Here is a 15,228-nt window from a genome sequence, read left to right as displayed (position 1 = left end):
AGAGATCGGACCATTTCTTCTAGGCCGAAGTTTGAATAACCAAAACGATCATAAAATCCGAAATAAGTATCTGATCTCTTCAAATTACATACATTACAATATTTTAATTAACCCAAGGTTTGGTGAGAAGATGAAATACATCGGTCCACTCCTTCTGGCACAACCCCACAAAGAGTCAACAATTTAAGTACCCATGAAACTTATAAAACGCGAAATTAACGTCCGAATCTATTCAGATTTGGCACATCTCAATATTTCCATCAACACAAGATCTCTTGTAATGATGGTAGAGATCGGACCAGTTCTTTAGGTACCTCCCTCACATAGGGTTCAAGATTTTGAAAAACAAAACGTTCAAAGAAAGCGAAATAAGCTCCCAACTCTCTTCAAATTTCACACATACAAACATATTTGTTAACACAAGATCAGTTGTGAAGATGATATACAGGGTGAGATAAAAAAACTGTAACAAAGTCAAAATCCATAATTTTTACATTTTTTTAACTTTTGTTGAATAAAAGCCTCACATTTTAGAATAAGTTTAGATTTGTTAGACTTGGTCACCTTTGGCATGAGTTATGCCCTTCAAACGGTCAATGAAACGCTGTCCGAATGTTGTTCTGCAGTATTTTTGACCATTCCCAGTGAAGAGCTTGCTTGGTGACCGATACTTTGGTATTTTTTTTAGTGCCAACCTTGGTTTCCAAAATACTCCAACACAACAGTACAACGGATTGGTATCAGGAGATTTTAGTGGCCATTGTGCTCTGGAAATGACGCGAGGAACCTCATTTTGTAACCATTCTTGGATGGCGCGTGCTGAGAGCGATGATGCTGAGTCCTGTTGGAATGTCCAAGGTCAGCGGCCAAAATGTTTGCGTGCCCAAGGCTGTAATACATCCTCCAGAATATTTTCGCGATAATATTCGGCATTTATTCTGATGCCACGGTCAATTAATACGAGTGGAAACCGACCATCGGCTGTTATGGCGGCCCACATCATCACCGGCGCTTGAGTTCTGGTGGCCATCGAAGGTTTACATTTTCAGCTGACCTCTTTGGCAAGTAAACACAATCATTTTGTTTGTTTACAAACTGCTGGACAACGAATGTTTTCTCATCGGAGAAAACCCAAATTCGGCAGTTCACCTCTTTCGGCCAAGCAACTCTTTAGCTCTTTTGAGTCTATTTTCTTTCATTTGCGGTGTTAGTTCTTGCACTTTTTGGAATTTCAATAGCTTTACCCCTAAATCATTTTTCAAAATTTGCCGAATGGAATATTGCGATATGTAAATGGAATAATTTTAACAGCTGTCTGACAAGTAGCTTGGAAGTGACAGCAGTCTGTAGTTGGCTGCAGTTTTTTTTTCATTTCACTCTGTATTTGGTACCTCAGACACATTTTAGTATTTCTAAAGATTACCCTATATCGCATATAAAGTGAAAGAAGTAACGAATATAGTCTGAACCTGACACATCGCAATATTTATATCATGTTTATTTAGGTCCGATACGAAATGGACAATATATGTCCATTCCTTCGCAACCTACTCCATGGAGAGTCAACAATTTGTATAATCATAACAAAAGGCAGAATATATTTAAATAATCGAACTTTGGCCGAAGGCATACATCTTTCGGAAAAACCGACTGATACTTTTTAACTTATTTTTATAGAAATCTTGCCCAAGACTCAATATACCACAAAAGCATGGATTACAAGGTATCTTAACTCTAATATTTTCAAAATTAAAGGTGGATGCGCCACTCGGGTATGGCCATATGCTGAGGGTATATATCTCGGTCGGAAAACTGACTGAAATTGTTCTTGTTCAGAATAAGAGTTCTTTCTTTGTCTTATCACATCTAATTTATTTTATTTTAAATGTATCTGCTTAAATGCTAAACTTAAACTGTCAAAACATCATCATAAACTATCTTCGCAGCTTCTAATTCTTTGCTAAATTTCTTCGACATTTCTCGTTGAAAGTTCTCAGTTCAGCATTTCGTTTATGCACCGCCTCATTTCTATTCTCCACCAGGGAGTTGACTTCTCTCTGATGTTGAGCCAAGGCATGACTTATATCAAATTCCAATTTTGTGTAAATGTTATGTAGCACCTCTTTAAATTCATTTCTCCCGCTTCGTTCTCCGCTAAAGGCTCGATAATTCTCAGAATATTCTTTTTGTTGAAGATGATATTCTTCAAATAATTTGGCGTTTGGTTGCCTAAGTTTTGAACTTTTCGCTCAACATTTTTTGCTGCTCCGCATCAAATAATGATCTTCACAAATGAAACCGAAACGTTGGTGGTCACAACGATTATCATTCCAGAGATCATTGGATTTCGATGCCCATGTGTGAACACGCAGTGTTCATCCTCCTTATGATTGTCGGGATTATTAGCGACCAATACGAAAAGGTCATCGGTTTGCCACTGGACGACCAATAGAAAGGTCTCTCGAATTCTTATCGCGACTGTATTCATCCATTGCACCCAGCCACAGATTATAGGAATTTCCTAATAATGAAATGAGAAAACATGATTATAAATTCTCATATAACATCGTTTATATTCTTTTTTTTTTTGCTTACCGAAAATTGGCTTCAGCACCGCAACAAAGCTTCATTTTTTCCTTTGTCTCAATCTCGACAAGCTGCAAATTGCGTCGAGCACACTCATGACGAGCTTCAAACCAGTTTATACTAGTAGCCACGAAGTGAAAAAAAAGAAGAATTGCTCATTATTTTTAGACCTTTTATTAATTTGCATTAATTTACCTTTCGATCGCGTCTATTAAATACTGCCTGCCAATTCTGTGCTGTTGTACCACTGTGGCACAACCGCCGACAATGGCGAGCAGTGTCACAATAATAGTGAGCCAAAATGAATGATCTTCCAGTAGGCATCGTCGCTTAATGTTCGAGAGTCGCAAAAATTCTCAAGATATTTATACCACACCGTGCCGTGATGCCGCCTTTTGTTTCAAGCCGTTGGTTATTCCCCAGCACAAAGATAGTGAATTTTTTTAATGTTTTTTTTTTATTAAGGGAAATACAAATGGATGACAAAAAAGTAAACAAAATATTTCAAAAAAAAAAAAAAAAAAAAAATCCACTTATCAATGTTTGTTGGGGTATTCCGAGATTATTCTGGGAGACATATGAGAATCGTCAGATTATTAGGAGTGTGTTTTTTTAAATTTATAGTAGCAGATATGTCGCTCAGGCTGAAACATCGAAATGACAGTATTACGCAGATCCAAAATTCAGTGAATTAAAAACAAAAATGGATATAGTTGGGTCGAACCAACCCAAATTGTTCGATTTGAGATACGACACTGTTCAGTTTGAAGAAATTGGCTTCAGATGGTAATGACAAAAGAAAAATAATAGAATCCGGGCCCTGCAACATGTGAACATTTTTTTTTATGGCCAAATCGGTCATAAATGTTCTGAAACTTCTACAGGGTGAGAAGGAAAACAGCAACCAACTGAAGGTCAGAGAGTCTAGTCTCTCTATAGACGAGCTGAAGTCCAGGGGGTCTAGGGTCTAGGGGGTCTCTCCCTCTCTATAGACAAGCTGAAGGTCAGGGAGTCTAGTCTCTCTCTGTGTAGAAGAGTTGAAGGTTAGGCAGTCTACTCTTTCTAGCTGGAGGCTAGGAAGTCCATATAGACTAGCTGTAGGTCATGGAGCTTATATAGAATAGCTTAAGGTCAGGGAGTTCATATAGAGCTGTAGGTCAGTCGTTCTCTATTTTGCTAGCTGGAGGCCAGGGAGTTCTCTATAGACAAGCCGAAGGCCAGGCATTCTCTATACTGACTAGCTGGATCCCAGGTAGTCTACATAGACTAGCCAGGAAGTGTACATAGACTGGCTGGAGGCCATAAACTAGCTGGCGGCCAGGGAGTCTACAAAGACTAGCTGGAGGCCACGGAGTATACATAAACTGAAAACAGGCGGTCAATATAGACTAGCTGGAGAACTGGCGGTCTATATAGACTAGCTGGAGGAATTACGATCTATATAGACTAGCTGAGCCCACGGAGTCTTCATAAACTTGGAGGTCAGGGAGTGTACATAGAATAGCTGGAGGCCAGGGAGTCTACATAGACTAGCTGAAGGCCACGGAGTATACATAAACGGAAAACAGGCGGTCATATAGACTAGCTAGAGGAAAGACGGTCTTTATAGACTAGCTGGAGGCCAGGCGGTCTACATAGTCTATATAGACTAGCTGGGGCCACCCGGTCTATTTAGTCTATAGAGACTAGATGGGGGCCAGCGGTCTATTTACTCTATACCGACTAGCTGGAGGCCAGCCGGCCGATATAGATAGCTGGAGGCCAGCCGATGTATATAGGTCTATATAGATTAGCTGGAGTCCACTATAGAGACTAGCTGGAGTCCAGGGCATCTATATAGGACAAGCTGGGTCAAGGAGTAGAAATAACGATAAATGAAGCAGGGAGTCCATATAGACGAGCTGTGGACTAGGTAGTCCATAGAGATTAAAAGGGACGGGTAAAAACCTCCTAGGATGCGGGAGATTTTTTTTAGGATTCGGGGGTATTAACCCTAGGAGATTTACTCCAAAGGTCCGGAGTCCGCACCGATTTCATCCTGGGGTCCGGTTAATTTAAACCTAGGCTTCTATAAAAAAAGGTCATTGGAAAATGAAATTTGAAAGTCTTCTATGGAGTTAAATTCTTTTGAAGAGAAAAAAATCCTTTGATGGTCCTCTACAGAGGAAATACATTTGGAGATCTTATTTATAGAAGAAACATCCTTATGAAGCCTTCTGAATCATAAGAACAATTTGAGGACATAACAAAGATCCGTTTGTTTGAATGATCCTTTAAACCGTCAACAATTTCAGACATAGAATTTCTTCTAGAGCTCATCTGCTAATAGAAAAATATCTAAGCTTCCTTCCGAAGATAATGTCCTCATAATATTCCTTCTGAAAATCTTCCAGAGGCTTTCGCGTCTAAAGGTCTGCTATTTTCATTGGACGTTTAAAAACTTTTCAAAGGAGACTGATATTTTCAACATATTCAGACTGCTGCCATTTGTAAGCCACTCGTCCGACAGCTGTTAAAATTATTCCACTGACAGCACGCGCCACCCAAGTAATGAGGTTCCTCGCTTCATTTCCAGCTCACAGTGGCCACCAAAATCTCAGTATACCAATCCGTTGTGCCTGGAGTATTTGGGAAAGCAAAGTTGGCACTAAAAAATACCAAAGTTTCGATCACCTCAAGCAAGCGCTTCACCGGTAGTGGGCCAAAATACATCGTAAAAGTGTTTGTGTTTTGTTGTGTTGTGATAAGACAAGCTTTTTAAATTTTCTATTAAAAATGGCATTGTAGAGGTCATAAATTGTTAAATTAACTTGTTTAAAGTTGACATAGATAATATGTAAATATATTTGTAAAATAAATATTCATTTTAAAAATAATTAATTTTCTTCTACTGGTTTCTAATTTTGAAAGGTTGTTCCTAAACATATTCAGGAAGCAAGTGCGAGTGTCTTAGGTATCGAGCAATCAGACCGTGCTATATATGTTGTTATGAGAACCAACATCTTCTAGCGCGGAAGACATTTCTAGATGTAGCTAGTAAAACGTATGCCTATATAAGAGGCTTGTTGCATTTGCAAAACAACCACATATTGCAACAAGCCTCGCCGTAATGTGGCAAACATTTAATATAAGAGAGGTATTTCCAATTGGAAGTGAAGTTCTTATTAGACTCTTTTAAAATACCACAACAAAGAGTTATGGAATAAATTACTCTCAACCCCTAACAACAAAAATGTTTCGTTCAATTTTTATAGGAAATCGCTGTGAGAGAATGTTAGAGAGCAAGATGTGATGGTTATGTCAAAGAGAGAAAGAGAGATAATGTGTTGTAAAGAGTTTCAGGTGGTAGTTCGTAGGAGAAGAATTAAAGTCATGCAGCTGCTCCTGCTAGCTACCTACCTAAATTACACTGTGCAACATATTTCGAATATAGAATTTTGAAATCGAAATATTTGTCGTAGACCCCATGGTACAATAAAATCAAGGTAGGGTTATGATACCATATGATTTTAATTTTTTTATTTACTTGGCTTAATATGTCAACTTTAGTTGCTTATGTGTGCATACTCTTTTCAATAGTAAAAATGCTTATTGATATATTTAGATATATCAAGTTGTAGAGTATCGCGGGCAGGTTTCGCACGTTATGACAGATAAAGTATTGACAATTGTGCCCCTTTGTGGTGAGGTACCAGAAAGGGTTCCCAAGTATACAACATCTTCACACCAGATCTTGTGTTAGCGAAAATGTTTGTATGTGTGAGCGTTTTGTTTTTCAAAATCTTGAACCTTATGTGGGGGAGTACAGAAGAAATGGTCCGATCTCTACCATCTTCATAACAGATCTTGTGTTGATGGGAATATTGAGATATACCATGTCTGAATGGAATCGGATGTTAAATTTTGCGTTTTATGAGCTTCATGGATATTCACAATTCTGACCCGTTGTGGTGGAGGTACCAAAAGGATTGGACCGATAAAATTTCATCTCACAGCAAATCGTGTAATAGTAGAAATAATGAATGGTATGTGTGAAATATGAAAGAATCCGATGGTTATTTCTGATTTCATGATCGTTTTGGTTATTAAAAATTGTAACCTTTTGTTAGGGAGGTATCAGAAGGAGTGGACCGATATATTCTATCTTCACAACAGACCTTGGGTTAATAAAAAATATTTTAAAACAATCGATCACTTACATCACATTTTCAAGAGTTATAATTATTTAAAATTTTGACCCTTTGTGGGAGAGGTACTTCATGGGGGTGGGACGATATTGTTCATTTTGACCTGACCTAGCACTGATGCAACTATTAGGATTTACAAAGTTGGAGCAAAATCGGATTATTTTTTCTCTTTCTGTTCTGTAAAATTGTCGATGTTGACCTTTTTAAATTTGATACAAATATTACGATGTACCAAGTTTGGTGCAAATCGGATACTCCCTTCAAGAGTTATCTTGCGCATCACCCTGCCAGCGAGACAGACGGACGGACTAATGATAATCCCCATATAATGCAATCTCCTGATTTTTTATATATTTGATTGTGTTGGTCCCAATTAATAATTAGGTGTAATTTGACATTTTTGCTCTCAGCAAATATTCAAAAAAATCAATATAAGTATAGTGAATCTATAATGAAAACTTTTGTTTATTGAGGAAAGTAGAGCAAATAAAGATGTCGTTCCGGCTAAAAATAATGTCTATTGAAGAAACATAATTACTAATTATTTTTGTTAAGAATAATTTTAAGCCTAACGGTAATGCGAACTACCTTCATTCGCCTCACATGGCTGTCCACTATTTGATGGAGAAGTATATGATATCGCTTTTATGTTGCGCAGTGTACATTAAGAACTATGCTTTGCAATACAGTATTCACATCTATAGAAATCGACAAAATGCTATGGCCTTTGGAATACAATTCTTTATGATTTATAGGCATGCATTTTTAGAATGAAGAGGTAACTCTTCATTAAAATCTCACACATTTTCTGTGGTTTTTGTCGAAAAAATTGCATATGTTTATGCCATTCAGTCTCGACTCCAATCATTACTATTACCTTACCCAATAAGTATGTCACTGGAGCTGCTCTTGGCAGTAACTTACCCACAAAAATATATTTGTTAAGAGTTTATTTGATTTTCTCACATCCAATGAGAATTCTCTGAGAGCTGGGCATTAAGAAAAAGAGTTTCGTTAAATTTCCGCTGCTCTCTGCTGCCGTTACGTCGACGTCAACATGTGCGTCTTTTGTTCCTTATTTTTCAACAAGACTCCACCATTGAACATCATTATTATGTTTTCTATGTTAATGGCGAAGCCGACAGCAACAGAGAGCATAATGCATCCATTCCAATTGCACACAAAAGCCGCCAAGCTGTGAGAGAGAAATTCCCCCCAGAAAAAACAAGTAGTTTCCTGTGTGTGTATTCAGTTGTTTGCATTGCAGTGGGGTTTTTTTCTGTTTCTGACTCTTCTTGTTGGATTTTATTCTCTCTCGCACTGGCCTCTCCACAGACTCTTTTGTTGCTAAAGACGTTGACGGCGTCGTCGTGTCTCTGTTATTGCTACGGCTGTTGTTGTTCTTGCTCTTGCTGTGGGGAGCATCACACATGACGACGACAGCGTCGTCCGTTGCTCAACATGAAATCCAATTTGAAAACTTCAGTTACAGTTGGAGCGTATAGCCAAACGGTTCGGTTTTCTATCCAAGTAACGCTTGCATGAGTTTCGTTACGTGTCGTGTTCGTCCGTCGTCGTGTAATTCGTGTAAAATACCTATCTATCAGCAATTAAATAATAAAAAAGAAAATAATTGTGTGTGTGAAGTTTTTCTCTGCTTCTTTCTTCCTATAAATTTAGTGTTTAATTTGGTTTTATTAAAAGTCGGGTTTTAAGCCGTCATTTGACAATATTTTATCAACAACAACAACTACAATTATCCATAGCCATAACAACAGGAACGAAAAACAACTACAGCATAACGAAGAAGGCACGACAATGATAGTAGTAACAGCAGCAACAACAACAACGACCAATTACGGACGGGTTTTGTGAGTGCTGTGTTTCTGTTGTAGTATTTCGTTTTCGTTACTATTCTCCATGAGTTCAAAGAGCCAAAATTGTAGTTTTTTTGTTTTATTGTAATAAAGCAATGAAGAATAATATAAAGTAAAGGTAGTGGAGAAAAAAAAAACATGTGAAAGAATTGTGCAAATAAACAAAAGAAAAGCCTCGAATTAAATTTCTCCCCCAAAACAAATTGAAATCAAAAGTGTTTTCTTCCTCTACCATGGACTTTATCTCGTCGTCGTCGTTGTCGTTTTCGTTTAGGGTGGACAGGCGGGAGAGATGCTGTTAAAACCAGAGCAGCAAACATAACCAGCAAATAAAACAAGTGCAAGGCAATTCGTTAGTTAAGATTTTTCGTATTCGTTTGTTAGCTCGTACTCTATACCACACAACACGCCAGAGTTGTAGTACTCCACATCTCCAGGCTGGCTCGTAATTTTGCTCGTCGTAGTCGTCAGCATCGTCGTCTTCGTCGTTTATAGTTTATTAAACTCCGGTTTCGGTTGTTCTTTGCGGGCAAAAGAAGCAAAGTGTAATTGTGTATTATCGTGCGAGTGTGTGTGTGTATGTATGTATATATGTTATGGGTCATGGTGTCCCAACCCAGTAATACGAGGAGCTCAAATAGTGGTAGAAGAAGAGGAAGAAAAAATATTCTTCCATGACATCTGGCCGTTCAAAAAGCCTTGCAAAGTGTTTTTTTCCAAGCAAACAAAAAAAATCTTGTGCTGTTCCTCTCGACCCACCGGAATCCAATGGAGCTGTTTCCTATTTGTAAGTGCTAAATCAAAACTAACCAAAAAAGTGAAATTAATGCGAATTTTGCTGCTGCAATAAAAGTGAAGTGTAATTTGTTTGTGCCATGTCCCCTCACAGCCCCTTCTCCTGCCCCCCGAATCATGATTTTTCACTTTTTTTTCAGCCATTCTTTCAAATCATTTGATTTGATATATTTTGTTTTTAATGACCTCCCCTCTTTTTTCTATCTTTTATTGCTGTTTAATGTGATCGATGATGACTCGACATTGTTTGTGTAGTTAAGGCTCGCTTCAACTTTCCATTTTCTAAAACCGTTTTTTTGGATTGTCATTATAATGTTGTTGTTATTGTTGGTTAATGTGGTCCAGCTCTGAAACAGAAGAAAGAAACTGTTGTTGTCGCTGCCGCTATTTCCGCCTTTTTTAATTACTGCTTCTGCGGTAGTAATCCAACAATGTGAAGGGGGGCATATACTTAATGCGGTGTGTAAGTGTGAGCACAAAACCGAATATATTATCACTCTTGCGAGAATTGTGTCTTTCATGGCTTAGGGATTGGTTTGAAATAAAGCTGAACGTGATTCCAAGATTATGGTATCAGATCTATGCACTGCTAACTTATTATGAGTGAAATAAAAGTTTTGAATTTTGAAAAACGAAGGTTAACTTCACTGATAATTTTTTTAGAGTTTTTTTTGTACCGATAATCTGAAATTAGAACAAGGCAAACTTAGGACCTGCCCTAGTGGGGTTTGAAATTATTTTTTCGAGTAGTCATGGTACACTATATACAGAAATGGTTATTATTCTTTTAAAATACCAGTACGTTCACCTTAAAAGTGTCACAGTTTTCAATAGAAATTGATATTGTACTGAATTCTTTTTACTCCAACATGAACTTCTGCATAAGAAACAAACTTCTAATAAGTGATATGTTCCAGAATTGCAAGAATCTTAATGTTTTTTACTATGATAAACGATTTTGCATTTATGATATTGAAGAAATCACTTTAGTTGTCACTTTTTAGTTGTCGGCATGACATATTCTTTTGGTTGGCATACCCTCCTTGGAAAGAAGGGTGTATTCCATTTGTAACTTCTTTAAATATTCGTCTGTTAAAATCAACCGGAATTGTTACAAATTTGGTACTGAGAGTTTGTAGCGAGTCCTGCAGTGGATGATCATTGTCTGCATAGGTCCACGTTTTCCTGCAGCGCCCATACAACAGTGCCTCCCAATATTCGGCATTTTAACGATTTATGCCACATTTTCTAACGGATTTGTTTAAAATTAGATTTTTGTAGTTCGTAATAGATTCTAGCTCCGGTGGCAGAATATTACATAGTTTCATGTTTTCCTTAAGCGACCATATACCTCCCTATATTCAGTATTTTCTTTTTTTTTAACCAAGTTTTTTTTTCACGATTTTTTTTTTTTTAATTTGGTATTTAAAGTTTGTAATCGACTTTACCTCCTGTGACGTAACATTGTTAAATAGGCCCATGTTTTCTCATAGCATTCAAATAATGATGCCTCCAGATATTCGGTATTTTTACAATTTAGACCATATTTTTTATTTGATTTATTTCAAATTTGGCATTTGTAGTTCACATAATGGGACCAAGATTTCCAAATAAAGGTACACACCGATATTCGGTATTTTGACGATTTATGCCACATTTTGTAACGGATTTGGTATTTGTAGTTTGTAGTGGGTTCTAGATCCTGTGACAGAACTTTATATAGTGCTATATTTTCCTATAACGACTATATGCCTCCCGATTTTTTCTACTTCAATGAGGATTTGGTATTTACCTTTTTAATAGGTTTTACCTCATGTGGCATATAATTATTTATATAAATCCCTCTTGTCCCCATTTTTCAAAAATGCCAACCTTTTCCTATCTAAGGACCGTTGTTCAAGTCAGGTCAACCATACCAATGACAAAATGTAAATTGTAATAGAATAAGGCTTATATTTTATAGTCAATTTATATTTTGTGCAAAAAAAAAAACAATGTTTCACATTACAAATCTATCTCCACTGATTAGTTTTTTTCTGAAGTTCTGTTTAGAAAAAAATCAGCAAATATTAATTGGGTCCACTATCGAATATTTTTTTAATTGGCTTAAAATTCGGGAATACCTCTCAGTTTGATTCCAATTTTTCATTACGTGTAGTAGTATTTATCTTGATTATATCAGATTACTTTTTTTTTTTGAAAATTCATACTTCCGATTATTATAGACCCGATTTACTGATCCGTAATTAATGAATTTACTTATATTTGGTATGGAAATTTTTACAAACCAACTAGAAGTAAACAAGGGGTCGTTATGTGGGCATCAAACTCCAAACTTATCAAAATAGTGTTACCAGTCTTAATAATATTTCTGAATCCAAATGTTAGTTATTTAAACCTTACATAGTTATTACTTATTAAAACCCTAACACTCTTATTCTGATAAATTTATTTCTGTACCTAAATGGGACTTACTTGGAGGGGAGTCCCTCAAAGATCTTTTTTTTTGAAATCTAAGTGCACGTAGCCCAGACCCAAATAACAAAATAAAAAGTCATAATTTTAGACGTGTTTAGTTCTCCTTTTTGGTTCTCTGAAATTCCATTTCAGCATTAACAGCTTTATCGTTTCCTGTACCCAAATTTAACTTTGGTTTTAAAAGGCAGTGAGTATTTCTTAAAGAAGCACAATTCTTCAACCAAGAATTCCAGAAACCAAATTCGTTACTATTTTTAGTAATGAAGTCCTTGAAATAAGTTCCTATAAACCCATTCGTTACTTAAAAAAATGCTGAGGAAATTCGTTTATAATTGGGAAGTCCTTAAAGAGTGTTTCTACGAAATTTACGATTTTTTGTGACCGAGTAGACCATTAACATATTTTAACAGTCTAATTTTCTCTGTCAGGAAGTCTATAAATTCTTTGGAAATTTACAATTTTTTACACCGGAGTTCCTTGAAAATGCACGACTTTTGTTTTGGCAAACATTTTTTCAAGAAACCCAGGAATCTTCGCCAATAATTTCTTTAAAAAATTCTGGTCAAGAAACGCTTTAAGCTTGGATTTTTGAAATATGGAATTCCATAAAAATATACCTTACGTGGGGAAAAGACATAAGAAAGGAGCTTCCCACACCGTACAATGAATTCAATTTTTATTTTGAAATATGTGGGGGATTGACCGTGTGAACTAAAACTATATATCGAAATATCACACTTCACCTAATGTCTGCAGGAATATTGAGATGCCAGAAATTATAGAAAATCGGGAACTATTTTCACATTTTATGAGAGTTCTGATTCCTCAACATTTATGGGAAATGTAGCATAAAAGTAAACTAATATGCATTACATTTTTTAACTTGATATAATATTGACAAATTATTTGAATACGCCAAGTTCGAAGAAAATCATGGACTTTTATCTAATATTTTGGGCGTTAAATCTGTATTAAAAAAGGTTAACTCTTTGTGTGAGAGTTACCAAAAATAGTGGACCAATGCGTTTTATTTCCGAGCTTGAAATAAGCCTTATACAAGTATTAGAGTATGAGAAAGTTGAAAGTCTTGAATTTCGTTAATTTTATATGAAATATATTTGATTTTGAAAAACATTTGAGGGAAGATTTAAAAGAAAAAAAAATAATGAAAAATATACCATTTCTAGGCAATATCTGATGTTTGAGGCAATCTTGAGATGTGCAAAGATTGTAAAAATTCGATAATGACTTTACATTCTATTTGGGTTTTTTAAGTATTCATTTTTATCTCTTCTGGGCGTAATAGAAGGAAGATTGAGCCGATATTGTACATTTTGAATGGGATGTTCTGTATTTAATGGTTCTGATTATTTTATAGCAAACTAAGTTTGCACAGTAAAATGGCCAAATTGGGGGTTTGAAAAAAAAAATTAACATCTTTTATAGAAAATGTTAAATTTGTGCAGGTCTGGGAAATTTATGAAGAATTAGGAAATTTTGCAGATATAAAGAAATTTAAACTTAGAGCAAATAAACTGTATAATAAGTTTTGTTGATAAAAGGGAAAAATGTTTGAAATTAAATTATTAGTGAAAAGTGTTTAGAGTTCCTCGAAGAAGAATTTTCATGGGGAAATTAAGAAATGTCAATTTACATCCCCAAGTAATTTTTTCGCTCATTGTTTTATTTTCGAACATGCAATATTTTTACAAATTATGAAAATCCATAATTTTCCATAATACACTGCCAAAAATTTAACTTTTGACATTTTGCAAATGAATCAACAACAAATCCCTTAGACCTTCTAAAAATTGTTTTCCCCAACTATCTGCTTGGATAAATAAAAATTTTACAAAAAACAAATCGCATTTGATATGACATTGGAAATTTCTAAATTTTCTTTAGTATTCATGAGACCCCACGACCCCAATGCCAATAAACAAAACATTTAATTGGTGTTGACAGGAACTTTATTGAATGAATGATGCGCGAATGGCAGCTGTGAACTCAACTCAAGGCACAATCGCTTGTGGCAACACTTTCAATCGAAAAATTGTCTTTGATGTGTGAAAAGAAGGACGCTAATTTTTGAGAAATTGATAAAGAAAACAATTCTCACCCCATATGAACGATCGATTTCAATTGATATGATTGATTCTGGGAAATTGATAAGTTATTGTTTGGGGGAACTAGTTAATTTTTAAATAAGGGCTTTGGGGGAAAATTCATAATGGAAGATTGAGTATTCATATTTTATGGGTCTTGTGGTAATTTTGATTTAGAGAAAAATTAATTGCCGATAAATTGGAAAATATTCAAAATGCCAATTGCAATTTTTGTGCCTTCATTTCGGAATTTTTTCTTCTGCTAGCATTTCTGAAATAATTAGTTTAGTCAAAAATTTATTTTTTTTATATTTAGAAAATATTTTTGGCAGTGAATTGAAAAAATAATCTGTTAGTTCTATAAAGAACATTATTTCCTCTTTATTTATGCTTTGATAAATACAAATTTAATTTCTAACACCCCTCTTCGCCAAAACTAATAAACAAATTTTTTAATTGGTGTTGGCAGAAACTTAATTTAATGAACGATGTGAGTGGTAGCTGTGAACTTAAAGCTCAATTACATTTAACACTTTCATTGAAAGTTGTCTTTGATGTATTTTTTTTTTTTTTTTGAAAATATTGATAAAGGCATCAATTCCCGCCCCTGTGATTTTTTTTTCAATTGATATGATTGATTTTGAGAAGTGATAAGATATTGTGGGGAACTTGTATTTTTTTTTTTTTAAATAATGATGTGAAGAGATTGTCATCCATATATTCTAATTTCTGTGAAAATCTCAATTAGAATATAAGGGTAGGAATTTTATGGGATTTTGGGACATTTGGAGTCGATCTGCGATGTCCGTCCGTCTGTCTGTCTGGCTGGCTGTTGCGCACGATAACTCTGGAAGAGAGTATCCGTTTTGATCCCAACTTGGTACATCGTAATATTATTGTCAAACTTAGATCGAGTTCGGAGATGGAAAATATTGGTCCACTCCTTCTGGTACCTCCCCCACAAAATGCCGAAAATTTCCAAAAATATTTTTTCTACACAGAAAGAGAAATGATAATCCGATTTTGCTACAACTTTGCAAATCCGAATATTTGCGTCAGTGCTAAGTCAGGTGCGAAAATGGAAAATATCAGTCCACTATATCAAGTACCTACTTCACAAAGGGTCAAAATTTTGACAAATTACAACTCTTATAAAATGTGATGTAAGAATCCGATTGTCTTCAAATTTCATAAATCCTA

The 15,228-nt window shown here is 35.5% G+C and overlaps 1 long non-coding RNA gene across 1 annotated transcript in view; it reads left to right on the top strand.

Moving 5' to 3' along the window:
• The first annotated feature begins 8,206 nt into the window (after positions 1-8,206).
• Positions 8,207-15,228, top strand: part of LOC101888663 (uncharacterized) — a 48,145-nt gene continuing 41,123 nt past the window's right edge. The window contains exon 1 of the long non-coding RNA XR_225670.4: positions 8,207-9,437. This is a non-coding gene — a long non-coding RNA (uncharacterized LOC101888663). The remainder of the gene's footprint in view (positions 9,438-15,228) is intronic.

This window comes from Musca domestica, unplaced genomic scaffold (genome assembly GCF_030504385.1).
Source record: "Musca domestica strain aabys unplaced genomic scaffold, Musca_domestica.polishedcontigs.V.1.1 178, whole genome shotgun sequence".
In the NCBI taxonomy this organism is placed as follows: domain Eukaryota; kingdom Metazoa; phylum Arthropoda; class Insecta; order Diptera; family Muscidae; genus Musca; species Musca domestica.
Note: the sequence above shows the minus strand (reverse complement) of the source record. Positions and strands in the feature narration are given on the sequence as shown.